The sequence below is a fragment of the Rattus rattus genome, chromosome 14 (genome assembly GCF_011064425.1).
Source record: "Rattus rattus isolate New Zealand chromosome 14, Rrattus_CSIRO_v1, whole genome shotgun sequence".
In the NCBI taxonomy this organism is placed as follows: Eukaryota; Metazoa; Chordata; class Mammalia; order Rodentia; family Muridae; genus Rattus; species Rattus rattus.
The window spans coordinates 47,945,023-47,962,713 of record NC_046167.1 but is presented as its reverse complement, the minus strand read 5'-3'; positions in this window follow the sequence as shown (position 1 = coordinate 47,962,713).

The following is a 17,691-nucleotide window of genomic DNA, read 5'->3' as shown; positions in this document are numbered from 1 at the left end:
AACCCTGTTTTGGAAAACAAAACAAAACAACTAAAACAAATAAACAAACAAAACAGGGAAGACAAAACACCCCCAAAAAGTGGAAACTTTGGAAAGTCAGTTGTGTTGGATGGTGCTTTGTGGGAGCAAATAAGTGAAGGAGTGTTTTCACAGGTGAAAGACTAAGGCAGACTCCTGAAGGAATGTTTACCTGCAGCAGACATAGGAGACAGGAGGTTCTGCTAAAGCAAGCATGTGAGAGGACACATGAGGAAGGATTCTCTGCTAACAACATGTATTGGTTTGTCTTACGTCGTGTTGTGTAGTTCAGCTGTATTTGGTGGACCTCTATAAAGAGAAATGACTAAAACCTTCTGGTGGTGTGCTTCCTCGGCCTTGGGCTGAGTGTCAGAGTGAATCAGCTGAGGCAGACGCAGATGCACATGTTGAAGTAAGATCCTCGCTGAGGGGGTTGGGGATTTGGCTCAGTGGTAGAGCGCAAGGCCCTGGGTTCGGTCCCCAGCTCCGGGGGGGGGGGAGATCCTCGCTGAGGCAAGACCTGTGGAGGACAAGTGATGTGTGGAGAGAGTATAAATAGGACTTGACAGCGGACAGTGACAGAGGCTGATTTGGATTGCTGAGCTGGGTAACACTTGTGGGTTTTGAGTCTGTTGATCTTTGCTTCCTTGAGAGAGGCCCGGTTGAGAACTTTTCTTGGCTCTCTTGGTTGCTCCTGTTGACTCGAGTCGAGGTGAGGCCTGGCTGTCTCTGCTAGGTCATGTCACCACTGCTGATTCATGTTTGTTAACCTAACTCTACTGAACTAGACCGTTGGTTTATCCATGTAGTGTTTGTGAGTGGATGGAACTGTCACTGTTAACCTGTGAACTAAACGGTGGATTTCTAGAGAACACAGATGAGAGCTGTTCTAAAGAACCTTTCTAAGCAGGTCCACTTTCCCTGTGTCTTCTTTTTTTCTACTACCTCTGGTGGGTGGTGGGTTATAAGAGAGGTTAAAGTGTTTAAGAACCATCATTAAAATTAAGGTTTAAGGTTTAAAAAAATTTAAAATTAAAAATTTTAATTAAAAATTAAAATTAAAAAATTAAAATTAAAATTACATGTCAAGATTCATTTTGCCCTGAACATACATAGAATGATTCTCCTGTTAGTATTCCAGTACAGTCTAACAGTTGCTATAGCTTTTTGTTTTTATTTTTGGTGTGCGTTGGAGAGGCCATAATCATGGTGGTCAGAGGACAACTTTCAGGATTTAGTTCCTCCAAGGGTGAGTGCAGTTGTTCATACGATGGAAAAGATACACACGGAAAAGAGACACCGCCCCGCTCCACAGTGGCCTGGATGGAATCCTGTATTTTCCAGTACTGTTATTCATTTGGGTCCTTTTTCTTTTGATCCGTTCATAGTCTTCTGTTGCTTGTGTTTTAATAAAGGAAATGTACTCCTTTTTCTTTCTTTCTTTTTAACAGAGGTTCTTATGATCTTATGAGAGTTCGGGGCATCTTTAAATATACAGCTATGTAGCCAGTGGTGACTGTGAACTGCGGCTCCTTCTGTTTTTACCTCCCAAGTGCTGGGATGACAGACGTCTGACAGCATGCCTAGTTTATGTGATGCTGGAGACCAAACCAAGGGCTTCAACATGGGTAGGCAAATAGTCTACCAATTGCACTACACTTCCAGACTCTGCCTCACGGAGTATTTTACCACTGAACTACGTCCAGCTCCTTGAACAAGTTTGGATAATTTGTGTCTTCCATGCCCATCATCTGTAAGGACAGTCCTTTCTAGAACTCCAGTCTCTGTGACTGAGAGTTGAAGTAGTCCTATTTTGCTTACTTTCACCTCTTTTTCATCTGCTGGAAATAATTGACAGTCAGTAGCCGTCAGCTGTTTTTATTTCTTGTCAGGCCGACATGCTAAGCGCTTTCCATTTTGATGACCGTACTGCTGACGATCCTACCACACAGCTGATTATAAATCACAACAGAAGATCAGAAAGGTGGTGGAGCTTGACCTTGGCTGGAGGGAGGGAGGAGCAGAGCCAGGGTTCTGGAGGGACAAGAGAGTAACTTTTTCTAAAAATCGTCTAGGCCCGTTTGCTATTTCCATATGTGAGTAAGAGTCTGTGTGAGCTTAAGTGCGCCCTGCGAGCAAGGAGGGCATCAGATCCTCTGGAAATGGACTATAGATGGTTGTCAGCTGCCTGATGTCGGTGCTGGGTATGTGCCAGAGTCCACTGCAAGAGCAGAATGAGCCTAACCTAACCCTCTCGTTCTTAGTTTTAGGTGTTTTGTTTTGTTTTGTTTTGTTTTGTTTGTCTTTTGAGATAAGATCTTCCTTACTCTGTGACTCAGGCCGGTCTCCTCAAACTCACGGTGACAGTGCTCCTGCTTCAGCCTCTGGACGGCTGAGACTGACTCACAGCAGTGAGCCACCAGGTCCAGATTCAGAAGATTTTAATATATATATATATATATATATATATATATATATATATATATATCCTTTCTGTTGAGGCCTTCCCCTGCTAGCACAACTGTGGCCTGCCCACCAGCTATTTCATATTATTTCTGTAATATGCCTGCCAGTCATTGACTTGACTCAGAACAGGGTCATGCTGACCATATACCCTGTTATGTTCTGTATGTTATAAGATTTGCTGATCTTAAGAAATTCCACAACCATAAGCTTCACACAGGACCCATCAACTTAAACGCCAATATGAACTTTTAGGTCTAAAATGGCTTGAGTCAGGGCTGACCACCAGGCAGCATTTCTAGCACTTGTGTATAAGCTCATTATGGTTTTTGCCTTTATAAGCTGGCCCTGAGAAATGTCCGGCCCACAGTTTCAAGCTCTTGAGCCTGAACTGTTACCCTGATTGATCAGACTTTAGGTGTGCATTCAAAACATCCCTGTCTGACTGAGATTGGTGTTCCTAAGGTTTGTGGGGAGACTCCTGGACCCCTTTCATGATAAAATTCCTCTGAGAATAAGGTACAGTGGAAATAATCACTTAGGGGTCATGTATGACAAGCCGGAAGCCAGGCTCTACCTCTACCGACCTTTCCTCTAAGATACAGAAGAAGACATCAATGTCCAGTGTCAGCACTTGCACTAGACACAGTGTAGGATGTCTCAGCCAGTGTGACTGTGAATAAATAGACAGTTGAAGCTTCAGAGAGGGGAGGAACAGGCAGAGTTGTTTCTTTGCAGATGTTCTGCTCTTCTATACATAAAATCCCAAAGAACTTTTAACAGAAGCAAAAGGCTCCGAGAACGAATACCTAATTTTAATAAAAGAATAAAATACAGAATCAATATAGAACTACCAGATATTGGTATTTTGTTCTTATTTTCAAAAACCTCTACTTTCAGAAAAGATTGAGATTTGATCTGGGGTGGTTAAGGAAGAGACTTAGTGCTAATGGGTAAAGCAATTCTTTTAAAACCTCTCCAAACCTTCCCACAATGGTGGCTTTAGGACAGTGGTTCTCACCCTAATACTGCAACTCTTTAATACAGTTCCTTGCATTATGGTGACCCCAACCATGAGATTATTTTTGCTGCCTCTTCATAACTGTCAGTTGGCTGCTGTTGTAATGTCAGTGTCACCTGATGTGCAGGCTGTCTAATATGGGACTCCCAAATGGGTCACAACCTACAGGTTGAGAACTGCTGCTTTAGGAGGACCCAGGCGTGAGTAGGAAAGAGGGGTGGGGGTAGAGGTGGGGGTGGGGAGAGAGGTGAGATAATTATCTTCAGCTAGAATAGCATGCCAGCCTGGCAAGGCATGGCTACCTCCAGGGGAGCATGGTCTGTGAGCACAGGCATTCAGAACAGATGGGGAAGGAAGACAGAGAGAAAAGACAGGGCCTCATGCTATGAGCTTGCCTTTTGCCCTAGACTAAGGAAATAATCCTAATGGAGACGGGAACCACACAGAGGTAAATGGAAACTAGCAATCTGTAGGTCTTTGAAACAAAAGACGACTTTGAGTTTTCAGATATCATTCAGGGAAGGGAAATATATATATATGATTTTATATAAAATTTTAAGCCAGGCATTGGTTGCTCATGCCTTTATCCCAGGATTCTGGAAGCAGAGGTATCTCTGAGTTCAAGGCTAGCCTGGTGTACAAGGTAAGTTCTGTGACAGCTGGGGATACACAGAGAAATCCCTGCCTCAAATCCCCCTTCCAAATATTTTAAAAGTATTTCTGCAATAAGATAGCCATTTGGAATTAAGGAAATGGGAACAATTCTATAATAGACAAGGCTGCTTAGCTGTGGTTCTGGGGGAAATTGGTCAGCCACGGTGAAGCATTTGAAGCTGAAAAGTTGCTATCATTGTGGGCAGCTTCTAGATTAAGCACTTTAATTTAGTATCTCATTTAATGTCCATAATAACCCCATGAAGTAGGTAATGACTTCTTAGTTTATTAGGGAAATAAAACCAGTGACTTTTCTGAAGAAATCTACAACAAAACAAAATAAAACACCACCACCAACACCAAAAGAAATCAAAGTAAATATAAAGTAAGGCGTGGGTGTCCATGCCTAAAATCTCCTCCAGGTGGACTCCAGAAGGTCAGGGGTTCAAGGCCAGTCTTGGAGACATAAGGAGTCAGAGACTAGTGTGGTTTACATGAGACCCTAACTCAGTGGTTCTCAATCTGTGAGTCACAACTCCTTTCGGGGACAAATGACCCATTCACAAGGGTGTCATATCAGACATTTACATTATGATTCATAACAATAGCACAATTATAGTTATGAAGTAGCAAGGACAATAATTTTATGGTTAGGATCATCACCACAACATGAGGAATTGTATTAAAGGGTTGTAGCAGAAGATTGAGAACCACTGCCCTAGCAACAAAATCAAGACCTACTAAGATAAAGATATACTGAGCCCACAGTGTTGTTTAGAAGGTCCCCAAGCCTGTAAGTAGGTGATAAAGACTGAGAACACCTGATTCTTGCTTTCTTTGGGCTGTTGTAAAAATGAGGTATATCATACCTTGTAAGGTCCTGCCTCCATTTTAATAATTGGTCTTTTTTTTCTCTCTTTGTTTATCTCCCTCTCCTTCTCTCCCTCCCCCTCTCTCCCTCCCTCTTCTTTCTTTCTTGAACAACACTATCAATTCATAAAGAAAATAATTCAGGGTCTGGAGATATGAGCAGTTAGGAGCACTGACTGCCCTTCCAAAGGACCAGAGTTTGATTTCCAGCACCCAAATGCTGGCTCTCAACGGGTCCTGTCTTCTGGTCTCTCTGGGTACTAGGCATGCTCAGGGCATCCAGACATACATACAGGTGAAACATCATAGGAATAAAATGAAATAGAGATAATGGTTTAAAGGAAGAAAGTTAGGAGCTTGTTCAGTGTGTAAAGATGTTTGGTTGGAAGCCTGAGAGCCTGTGTTCTTAGAGTCCAGCGTCCCACATGGTAGAAACAGAGAACTGGCTCCTACAGATTCTCCTCTGACCTCCATATGCACACCGTGGTGCACATATGCTCCCCCAACACACTCACATAAAAGTGAAAGACTTCACCCAGCCCAACATATACTATTGAATCTGATGTCCAGCTAGAAAATAGTTCAAAATTTTATTTGAGCTTTGTGTACATTTTTAAAGATGAACTTAGGCAGAAACAGGAGAGACTCTGCCTCAAAACATAGTGGAAGGTAAAAACCATCTCGTCGTTGTTCTCTCATATTCACACGAGCACCATGATGGGGAATGCTTTCACATATGTGCGTGCACACACCCATACCTACCCTTCCACATCCCTCCCCCATGTACACATACCCCAAACACAAACAAGTCCCATAAACTCACTTCACTCAAAGGAGGTGTGCAGTACTTCTGTCCTGTGTCGAGTGAGAACTTCGGGAACGCAGGAGTCGAAAGGATCTAGTGTAGGTTAGAGAAAATGCCAGAGCTAAGGATGGCCTTAGAATCTTAAAATTATGTGATCATTTGATGACCTGCTCATTATGGTGGCTAGGATGAAAATGAAACCTGTTTATTATCTCTTAAGCTGTGGAAACAGCTGCTCCTGCACGGAGAAGTTTGCTGAGAGGTTATAGCTCTCAGTCATACAGTTGTAACTGCCTCTTAGCTCTTTCTCCATAGTCTGAATCTCCATCAAAAACTTCTTCCTCCCTCCTTTCCTCCTCTTCTTCCTCATCACCTCCCCTTCCTTATCTTCCACAGCTTAGTCCTCCTCGTTTCTTTTCCTTCTCTTTTTCTTCCTTCTCTGCCTCACTTTCTTCTTCCTTCTGTTTCCCCCCTCCTTTGTAATGTGTCATTGGGGATTGAACCCAGGACCTTGTACATGATAGGCATTTGCTTGATCATTCTGCCTCTGCCTTTTTGTTACTTTGAATTCAATTTTCTTTACTTTTCTTCTTTTATGAACAAGGTAATTTTAAAGAAAAAATTATTATTTACTTATTTTATGTGCATTAGTGTCATATATACATACATATATATCTGTGTGAGAGTGTTGTATCCCCTGGAACTGAAGTTACAGAGAATTGTGAGCCTTCATGTGGGTGCTGGGAATTGAACCTAGGTCCTTTGGAAGAAGAGCAGCCAGTGCTCTTAACCACTGAGTCATTTCCCCGTCCCTTGAATTCATTTTTCAAAAGAGAGATTTCTAGTTAGTATTTCCGATTGCCTTGCTGGCTGTTGTCATTAGAGGAAGGAACTCGATATGACCATTATGAACCTGTGTATACAGCTCTCATAGGTAATATATGATTCTATTTATTCCTACTTCTGTCTCCGTGAGCACGATATAACTGATCTTAAACTACTGCATAGCTAATTAAGTACAGTCCCTAAACATTTATTATTACTGAAGTGAATTCTCTTCTAGGGAAAATGTGATTTGCTATCTTCTGTCTCCAAACAGAATGTGTTCTCCCCTCTAGAAGAACTATATGCAAAAGGTTTTTTATGTTGAATTCCCTAGGAAACTGACTGTGAGGGTAGGACTTAGCAGCAGCTACCATAGTCTATTTGGGATGTGACTGTAGAAGGACCAGGAGAGAAGAGAGCAAGCAAATCAGCAGGGTGGAGAAGAGGGAAGGAAGGAAGGAAGGAAGGAAGGCAGGAAGGAAGGGAGGAAGGAAGGCAGGAAGGAAGGAAGGAAGGAAGGAAAAGAAATGGAGGAGAATGTGAGGCAGCTAGCTAACACAGGGTTGGCTGTGAGAGACGACTGCTGTGGGTAACTAAGGCTTAACATTGGGGACAGCAAGGAGCCTATTCTGGTTTAGCACAGTCCCTCCTCCCAGTGAGGGAGCTCAAGTGTGTCTAGCATCTTCTGGGTAAGGTCTACTCTGAAGGGCTTTGCTACCTGTCTCCTGTGGCTTGTCTCTCTTACCTTGTTCCTCTGTACCAACCACAGTGGTCTTAGAGCTGGAAGAAGGCAATGACGACAGGAGTCAAAAGGGAGAGTCCTGTAGCCAAGTGTTCTTGTCAGAAGCCTTAGATCAAGCTTGCCACAAGAGTATACTCCTTAAATTCCAGCTCTTTGATTACAAAGTCAGCCTGGCCTACGTAGAGAATTTCATAGGCAATCCAGAGATATGTAACAAGACCCTGTCTTGATGACGACAACAACAACAATGACAATAACGACACCGAGAACGACGTTTCATGGCAGCAATAGCACCCTCACTGAGAGCAACAGCTTCTCCCCCCATCTTTATTAACTTGAGTATTTCTTATTTACATTTCGATTGTTATTCCCCTTCCCGGTTTCTGGGCCAACATCCCCCTAGCCCCTCCCCCTCCCCTTCTTTATGGGTGTTCCCCTCCCCATCCTCCCCCTCTTGCTGCCCTCCCCCCAACAATCTAGTTCACTGGGGGTTCAGTCTTAGCAGGACCCAGGGCTTCCCCTTCCACTGGTGCTCTTACTAGGATATTCATTGCTACCTATGAGGTCAGAGTCCAGGGTCAGTCCATGTATAGTCTTTGGGTAGTGGCTTAGTCCCTGGAAGCTCTGGTTGGTTAGCATTGTTGTTTATATGGGGTCTCGAGCCCCTTCAAGCTCTTCCAGTCCTTTCTCTGATTCCTTCAACGGGGGTCCCGTTCTCAGTTCAGTGGTTTGCTGCTGGCATTCGCCTATGTATTTGCTGTATTCTGGCTGTGTCTCTCAGGAGAGATCTACATCCGGTTCCAACAGCTTCTTTTTAAAACATAGCAGTGAACAACCTGACACAGACCAGCCCAGGAGTCCAGGAGATGGAGGACTTCTGAGATTCTTCATGAGCTGACTGGGTAAGAGATGTTTTCAATGAATCTTTTTTGATCTTAAAAAAAAAAAAGTATTATTACTTATTTAATTTAAACACAGGAGCTCATCAGGTAGCCCCCTGCTTTAGTGGAGCTCCCTTTGTAGCCCAAGCTAGCCTTGAATTCAGTTCTCTTATATCCTCAGCATCCAAAAGCTTAGGATTATGGGGCTGTGCCACCAGGGATACACTTTAAGGATAACCGGAGAATCGGATACTATTTAGGAATTAGAAACCACATAGGGTGACTCGACCTACAAATTGGAGTATTTTCCAGAAGCAGCTGTATGGAATCATCGCCATTGGCTTTTCGTGACTTTTAACACAGATATGTGAGACGAGGGGAAGGGAACTGCTTATCACCGGGAGGGTACATTTCTCCTATAAAGAAAATTCTGGAGATCATCATAATTAAACAAAGAGGAGAACGTGCCAGACAGGAGTGGGTGGGGGCGTTTCCTCCTGGTGGTAGTGATGCGTTTCACTATTCCTATCCTAAAAAGAGGCTTTTGAATATCCAGGGGGCAAGGGACAACTCCAGGATGTCGCGCAGGTGTTGCCCACAGGTGAAAGTCCCAGGGGGCCCCTAGTTGATGGCCACGTGCTGCGGGGATCTCAGGAGTGATCGCTTATGCGGAATCTTGGTGGGACCCGCTTGGGCGTGCGCCCCGCCACTAGTGCGCCCTGGGCCTCCCTCTAGGAGCCCCTTGAGCCACCGCCCTTACCCTTCCCTGCGGATACTTTATTACTTTTTTACATTTTCCCCAGTAGCTGCTTCTACCTAACTCTGTTCCCTCCCTCGACATTCCAGACCCAGCAGGGTCCCCAAACTTAAGAAACTACTTTTAAAGGAATGAATGGACCGAGTGTGCTCTGCTGGCTTTTGCGCAGAGGGCAGCTCGGCACGCGGGTGGGATCCAGCACCTAGCGAGGTTGGAGTACCGATCTCGGACAGGGCATGTGTCTGATCCCGGGATGCAATTGTCCGGGTTTCTTCTGGCCAGTGAAGCCTGAGCCCTAACTCTGGGGGAAGTTGATTACAAAGTTTCAGAGAGCTAGCAGAGTGCGCTCTGGCAGCGGAACACAGGGCCCAATGCAGACCCCAGGACTTCAGGACGGAAGCCCTCTCACAGAGTCTTTGTTCTGCTCTAGGGAAGAGGTTTGGCAAGCACTGGAAGGGTGCTTGTTGTGATCCACACTCATGGCATTCCACACCCAGCAAGTTCCCTTCCTACCCCCTCTTCATAACCTTCATCCTAGCCAGGAATACAGCTCCCAAAGCCCTGTCTCTTTACCCTCGAATTTAACAATTCACTGAGACTTCTATGTCTAGATTTGGGGAAAGAGTATATAAGGTGTGCGGACCGCAAGAGGTTGGGTATTTGCTTTAGAATGTTTGGGTGTCGTTTTAAACTCCCTTTATCCTGAAGACTGACTTATTATAAAAGGCTGCTTCTCCCTCTACTTTCTCCCACCTTCCTGCTTTTTTCTTCCATTCTGGTGAGAAAATTGGCGCTGCTTTGAGTTTCTTAGTGAGTCAACCATGTTGGGATGAAAGCAGAATGAGGCGGGGTTGTAAAGATGGGGACCTCAGTTCTGGAAATGGACAATTTGCAGAAGGCTGGAAGAAAGTTTGAGTGACTCCGAGACAAGGAAGATGGGGAAGGGGATTCAGGGCTGCAACACACCAGTTTTGGGGAGGGGGGTGGGTAGAGGATGGGGAGTTAGACGTGAAGGAGGAAGATCCTATAGCTGTGAAAGGAAGGGAACCAGGGAGGAGCGATAGGTATGGGGGTGAGAAGGAGCCATGTTAACCTGAGAGTCTTGTTAATGTAGTTGGAGGTGAGAGGAAGTTTTCTGAGTTTTAAGACGGTGGTCTCTGTTCAGCATCCTGGGGGACAACCCCCCTCCCCACCATGAGTGGCATACTGCCAGCAGCAACAGGTAGCCCACAAGGGCTAGGTGTAGGCCCCTGTGGGACACTTAGTGGCCTCTGCCATGCAGATTTGAGGTTTTCCCCCAGGGTCATGTGTGGGCACTGATAAGGGAGGGAGAAGAGACTTTTCCATCTCTTAGACCTACTTTGAATTCTTCCAGGCTGTTGAGTGGAGGAGGGTGAGTAGGGTGGAAGGTCATGGATGGAGAAGCTTCCGGGAGCCCCACCTATATGATTGTACCTCTTATCTTAAAGGGTTGATAGGATCCTTCATAGTATGTCTCTTGGGATGCTGAGAAACGGCAGAAACTCACTGCCAAAGTGGACCGCTCCTCTCCCTGATTGGCAGGAAAAGTGCAAACAAAGAGGTGCATCTCCCGGAAACAATGAGTTTGGAGATTTCCCCCGGGCGTGAGAGCGTGGACTGAAGGCTGGGTGTTCAAAGGGTGTGTGGGAAGAGACCGAGATCCGCATCTTCTGGGCAAAAGTTTTCTGGGAGGTGGAAGGAGAGTGGGTCGGGACTGAGTTGCTAGTGCTTGGGGACAGAGCAGCCAGAGCTGCGCACCAAGGCTCAGAGTCGGGCGGGAGATGCGGGGAGAGGGAGGGGGCGGGGAGGGAGGGGAGGGAGAGAGGAGGAAGGGGTGAGAGGGAGAAACCTGCCGCGGCTCTCCGCCTCTTTGTCTGCTCTGGGACTTGGAACAAAAGGGGGAACTCTGATGAACTCCTTCTCCCGCTCCCTGGACGCCCGGGTATCTCTTTCTCGCAACTTTGTCAAGGCGACTTTCTCCGCTGTCAGGCTGCGCAAAAGTGTCCCAGCGCTTCGCAGGCTGCAACAATGGAAACAATGTTCCTTCAAAGTGGGACGAAGTAGAGGGAGAAGGTGAGTGACTTGTCCTGTTTAATCCTGCTTCCCTCAGGTCGCCCTGCTCCCAGCCCTTCCGAGGGCAAAGTCATAGATCCAACAGCCAAGTTTGACTGGTTTTCTTTTTTATCTTTTTTTTCTTCCTGTATCTCTTTTCCCGGTTCTCCTTCTCTTTTGTTCTTTAAGGCTCTGGCACAGATTGTTTTATTTGTTTATTTTAAACGCGTTTATTTCATGTGCTTCTTCTTTAGGGGTGCTGAGGGGCTGGGAAGAAGGGCATCCAAACTAGACTCTGCCTCGCTTGTCCCCAGTTGTGTGTAGATTGGAGGAAAACGTTCTAATAAGAATGGGAACTAGATCAAGCTCACCCGCACATAAGCCCCGACTTTGGTCACAAAAAAGGGAAGAGATGCAGAGGCGGGGGTCATTTCCTCACTCATTTTCAAACTTCACTGTCTATAGAGCGCTCCGGGGACACGAAGCTTGCAACAATAGAATGCAGACAGGGCTTGGGTGGTAAGGGGGTTCCAGCAAATTAATAGGACTTTGGGAAGTTTTCTTGGGGGTTGGGGTCCAGTTGAGGAAGCCACAGGTTCCAGACTGTCAAGAGTTGTGCCGGATGAAGCTGATGGGGCCTGGACCATTAGTTACGAGTCCGCTCCCTCTCCTCCCTGGTTTGGTTCAGTTTAATGACCCACCCCGAATGACCTATTGCTGTCCTCGTCGGCATCCATCCTCTCTTTGGTGGTGGCGACCCTCGGCCTATTTCAGCCAGTTTGAATAGAAAGGGGACCACGAGCCTGCGGAGATCCCCTGACCTAGCCCTCCGCCCCGCCTTTTGTGTTTTAACCTTTTGTTTCTATCGGCCACACCCGCCCAAAAGAGCGGCGGCTTTTTCGTCTCTGCTCTGTGGGGAAGCAGCGCAGTTCCCTCCAGTTAGCCGTGAAGGGCGGCTTCCTAACTTTGTTTCCCAAGTCCCCTAACTTACAGAAAGCTTCTGCGTGGGTTCTTGCTCAGTAAGTCAACATCATCACTTTATATGAAATTTCTTTTGCTGCTTTTCTACTTCGTTCTTAAAGTTGTTTATCTCTACCAGCCACTTGCGTACATAAAAAAAGATGACTTCGAGACCTAAGTTAGGTTTGTCCAAAGGACAGAGGTTGGCTTTATCTGTCGGATGCCTTTAAATATGACTTTGTCTTGATTCTGCAACACAAAACCAGGCCCATGGTCTTCAGGTATGTTTTGTGGGCTCCGTCCAAATACCAAGGTAATTTATCACCTTCTCCACCCTCTTCCAAAATGCTGGAGGTGCTTCGAGCTCTTGAGCACTTTTCAACAAGACAAGTGAAACATGGAACCCATCCTACTCCGGGTAACTCCAGGAAGCATCCAAACAATGCATTAACTTCTGAGAGGTAGCATCCTGCAAGGTGCCAGAGCTGTGTGGAGCTTTGAATCTTCATGTCAAGGACCGAAATGAACTAAGACGACAGTTATTCTCTTAGGAAAGGAGTGTGTAGACTGTCCCGGCAACTAACGTTGATAAATTCTAATTGTATAGGTGTCGTTACCAGCGGCTCCAAGTGTCATATCAGGCACTTAGCAGAAGTACTTCCTACTGAAATGCCTTGGGATTACTCTTATTGGAAATATACCTACCAGCCAGTAGCATGGAGATGCCAGGACCCCAGCAAGTTAGCACTGGATGAAATACCATCAACTTCTTCATTTAGAGTTTCTTCAGATAAAGTGTTGCGGGTTCTGACAAGGCTTTCGTTATGTGGATTATTGGAGTGTGATGCCCAGGAATTCTCTACTTATAGAAGGTATGTTTCTTAGACACCCACAAGCACTTCCTTTTGGGCCTGATACTTAATGCCGCCGGAGAACTGTCTCCTTGTTTTGAGCTGTTGCCTGACCAAGTGATTTACAACTTTCTGTTTCCTTCTTGGGGACTGTTTTGTAGATAGTTTCTCAAGTGGAATGATGACTTGGGAGTGTTGATGAAGTTTATTGTTTTTTTTTAAACTATATATCCGTCAATATCTGCACATATAATGAATGTTGATTTATGTAGATATATGTATATTTTATGTCAGTAATGGATCAGATGTCTTCAACAGTTCATACCTTATTTTATTTGTGGCTGATATCCACAGTGGATATTTTCTTTGAACAGAACAGGCTTGCTTTATGTTGTTGTTATTATTATTTGCATTTTGGCAGTTTATTTTGTAAACAAAGTCCAGAAGTGACTCCCAAATAAATATATTTCTAATGGTAGGATGTCAATACAAAATGCAACGAGTTCTCTTAGAATGGAAGGTTTGGCCGTGTCATAACCGAAGGGCTTGTGGATGTGTTTAACCTTCATGGCAGATTCCCAAGATTTTGTATTCCCTTTTGAATACCTTACAGGTAATTTCTGTTCATCTCTGGGAATGTAGCTAAGCGCGTTGTCATCTCAATGACACATGAAAAGTTGTTTCCCTACAGGGTTTCCTGCCCTTGTGGAAGTGGTTTGCCCTGAAAGCTCAGTTTGGTCAAAAAAAAAAAAAATTAATTGGGAAAAAACTTACCTCATTATGAGTAAAATAGAATGAATTTGGGATTTGTGTAAAACTAGACTTTGAAACCCTTCCACACTTCTTTTGTTTATCACCTATAAAACAAAGGTTTACATGAACTTCCGAAATCCTTCATCTCGAAGATGCTCCGTTTTGTTCCTGAAATTTAGATATGTTTGTTCTGCAGTTAATTTTCCAGTTGTTAAACAAGAGAGGGAAGGCCCTGGAGTCTCACTCCTGTGCTTGATTGCCGCAGAATACACTTTCAGCAAAGTGTGCTAGACAGAGGTGTCCGTGTTGCCTGGCTTTCCCTGGAAGTTCATCTGCTAGAGTATTTTTCTCAGAGAGGACGGTGTGGCTCTTAGGAAGACTGTTACCCTTCTGAAGTTACTGTATGGGAATTTGGTTTAATGGCTACCCGGTGTGGGCTCAAAAGTTTAGTGTTGGAATGAGTCCCAGCCCACGCGATTGCTCTCCGTGACTTCTTTCTTGCCCAGGTTGCTTGATTTCCTTGAATCTTACTTAGTTTTGTCATTTGTGAAGTAGGTACCCTGACACCTGTCCCATACGGTTATAAGAAGCATGTATGTGGGACTGGGATGTCCCTCAGTTATAGAATTCTTTCCTAGCATCATGAGACCCTAGGTTCAATTGCTAACATTGCAAATCACAACAGAACCCCCAAAGCATATATGTTTGGAAAAAATGTAACAGGGGGCTTAGCATTAATAAACTTAATAATCGATATTACTATTAACTTACTCAATGAGTTAGTGATGTTTGGAAGCCTCAAACTTTCTTAACTGGCTTACGAAATATAAACCAGGTCCAACAGAACTATTCACTAAAATAATCAAAATTAATTTGGATGCGAGTGTGTACAAGCTCGAGCATGCCTTTCTCTGAAAACATACTCTGTCCCGTTCCATTGGCCAATCAATTGCAGGTTAATTTGCTTCAGCAAATATCAGTTATGCATAATTATGAGCTAGCCTGCTGCTGCGGGGCCTGGCCTCATCCTTGGATAAGTGGCTTTTCCTTCCCAGGTAGAATGTCTGTCAGCCGAGATGACAATGAGTTTCAGAATTAGTTTACTCAGATTCTGTTTTGTTCTTACACTTATCTGTTGATTTATTCTGTGTTGGAGCAGGCATTTGTGTGTGGCAGTCAGAGAACATCTTGCTACAAGTCCTTTTCACCTTGTAGCTGTCTGGGGATTGAACTCAAGTCATGAGGTGTAGTGATAAGTGAGAGCCTTTATTGGGTGAGCCACCTCACCTGCATGGGTGTCTACTCTGAAAGTTGTTAATGATGAGGGGGTCTTGGCTATAGCTTTAAAATTTGGGGTAACTGAGGATGCAACTCAGTTCATACAGTGCTTGCCTAAGGCTATGTAAATCTTGTTTGTTGAGTCAGGCCTGTAACCCCAACACTCAGCTGGAGGACTGGAAGTTCAAGGGCATCTTTCACTATCAATTTGACTTTGAGGCCAGCCCAAGCTACATAAAGAAACAAGTATTTATTCATTCGTCAGCCACAATGTAAAAGCAATGGCTTCATGGGTTATCAACCTGGAAATTAATTTTTTCTCAACTGCCTTTATTTAAATAGAAATTGGGGTTTGTGGAAACTGTGCTCAGGAGAAGAGCAGTTCTTTCTAAAATGAAGGTGCACTTAGTTTATTGCATCTGTGCCTCAGAAGGCTGTGGTGCCGTCTGCATGTGACGTTTTACCTGAAGATAGAGTTCATCCCTTTTTTTCCCCTTTAGAAAGTTTTAGAAATAACAAAGTATGGCTTCTTCTCATATGCAATGTACTATCTGGTAGTTGCCTAGAAATGATAATATTCAATGGGGTAATATAGAATATGAAATATGAATATTAGGGTAGGGAAATCTCTTCTAAAAAGTTGTATTCAAGACTTTTGTTATCATTTGTTTGGTTCCCTGCACACCAGCTGTAATAGCTGGAAATGATGTTGTAGAATTTTCCTGTGTGTTGAAGTCATTGAAGTTATTACCAGGTTTACTTACCAACTTTAAAGCACCTGGAGTTTTACACTTTTGATGTTTAGCATGGCTAGGTCTGCATCTGCTTGGCTTATGAGAATCCCCCAGGGTGGTCCCAGTAAACTCCTATAGGAAGCAAGTCTGACTGTTCACCTGCGCTGTCTATAAATGGTGGCTTTCAAGACCCTACAAGTAAATGGAAAGCACTTGCTCAACTGGCTTTAAAGTCTAGGAGATCAGTAGCTGAGCACTGAGCCGGGCCTGAGCCGGGCCATGAGTCTCTGTGAACACTGACCTGAGCCATGAGTCTCTGTGAACACTGACCTGGGCCATGAGTCTCTGTGAACACTGACCTGAGCCATGAGTCTCTGTGAACACTGACCTGGGCCATGAGTCTCTGTGAACACTGACCTGGGCCATGAGTCTCTGTGAACACTGACCTGAGCCATGAGTCTCTGTGAACACTGACCTGAGCCATGAGTCTCTGTGAACACTGACCTGAGCCATGTCTCTGGCTATGTGTCTCTGTGAACTCTGACCTGGGCTATGAGTCTCTGTGAACACTGACCTGGGCTATGACTCTCTGTGAACAGTGACCGGAGTCTCTGTGAACACTGACCTGGGCCATGAGTCTCTGTGAACACTGACCTGGGCCATGAGTCTCTGTGAACACTGACCTGAGCCATGAGTCTCTGTGAACACTGACCTGGGCCATGAGTCTCTGTGAACACTGACCTGAGCCATGAGTCTCTGTGAACACTGACCTGGGCCATGAGTCTCTGTGAACACTGACCTGGGCACGGATTCTCAGTTCTGATTTCCTTTATTTGCTCCAAGTTTCTTTAGGAACCTGCTTGTATTCCCAAAATTACTTTGATCTCTTCTTTATAAAATAATGGTTTTTACACTTTGCACGCTCTTTCTTTCTTTCTTTCTTTCTTTCTTTCTTTCTTTCTTTCTTTCTTTCTTTCTTTCTTTCTTTCTTTCTTGTGTAATGTGTGCATGTACCAAGACAGTTTGTGAAGTTGGTTCTTTCCTTCCTCAGTGTAGTTTCCAGGGACCAAGTCAGATTGTCAGACTTGGTAGCTGGTGCCTTTACTCTCAGGATCCTGGTCCTGATTTTGTCTTTATGGTCTCAGATCTGCTGACTTTTTAAGTAGAATTTTATTTTTTAAGACTTTTTTGAATCTTGTGTGTGTGTGTGTGTGTGTGTGTGTGTGCACTAATGGACATGCACACCTGAGGGGATCTGAGGGAATGTTAGATCCCTTGGAGGAAGAGTTATAGGTGGTTTGATTCCCCTCCCAGGTGGGTGCTGGACTGGACTTGGGATCCCTGTAAGAACAGTAAGCTTTCCTGACCTCTGAGCCATCTCTCCAGCACCAGATTTGCTGATGTTTAAAATGCTATCTATGTCTAAGAAGTTAGGTGTCATTTCTGCCTATCGTTTGGAATGGAATTAATCCTAGGGCCTGGCTTTTGCTGGGCTAAGCCGCACCCTCAGTCACCTGTTCCATATTATGAAGATGCAGATGTTCAGAGGTATACCGTGACTGAGGAGACCTGTATAGTTCTTCTAACCTTTCCTCATACCCTCCATTAACTATCATGGGTGCATTCTGTGTGCCAGTGATGGGGCACAGGTGGAGAACGTCAGTAAAATGCTGCCCTTCTGAAGCTTCTAGTGACGATGGACTCTATATTCAAAGGTAGAAGTTAGCATTAAAAAATGGAGCGGGAAGGGAGATGGGAGTGAGGGAGAGGTTGCTGATTTCTGTAGGCTGGGCAGGCACCACCTTATCAGGGAGGTAACCTTGAGGCTGAATAGGAAGGGAGGATAGGAAAGAGCTTCTGCTAATCAGGGCGGAGGGCATTCAGGCTGAGGCAGGGGCAAGAGCCTGAATTATCAAGGCAAACCCAGAGGGAGTGGAGGGCACACATGAGCCAGTAGTGAGAGAGGTGTGGGAGGGATCAGGAATGTGGGCAGATAGCAAGAGGCC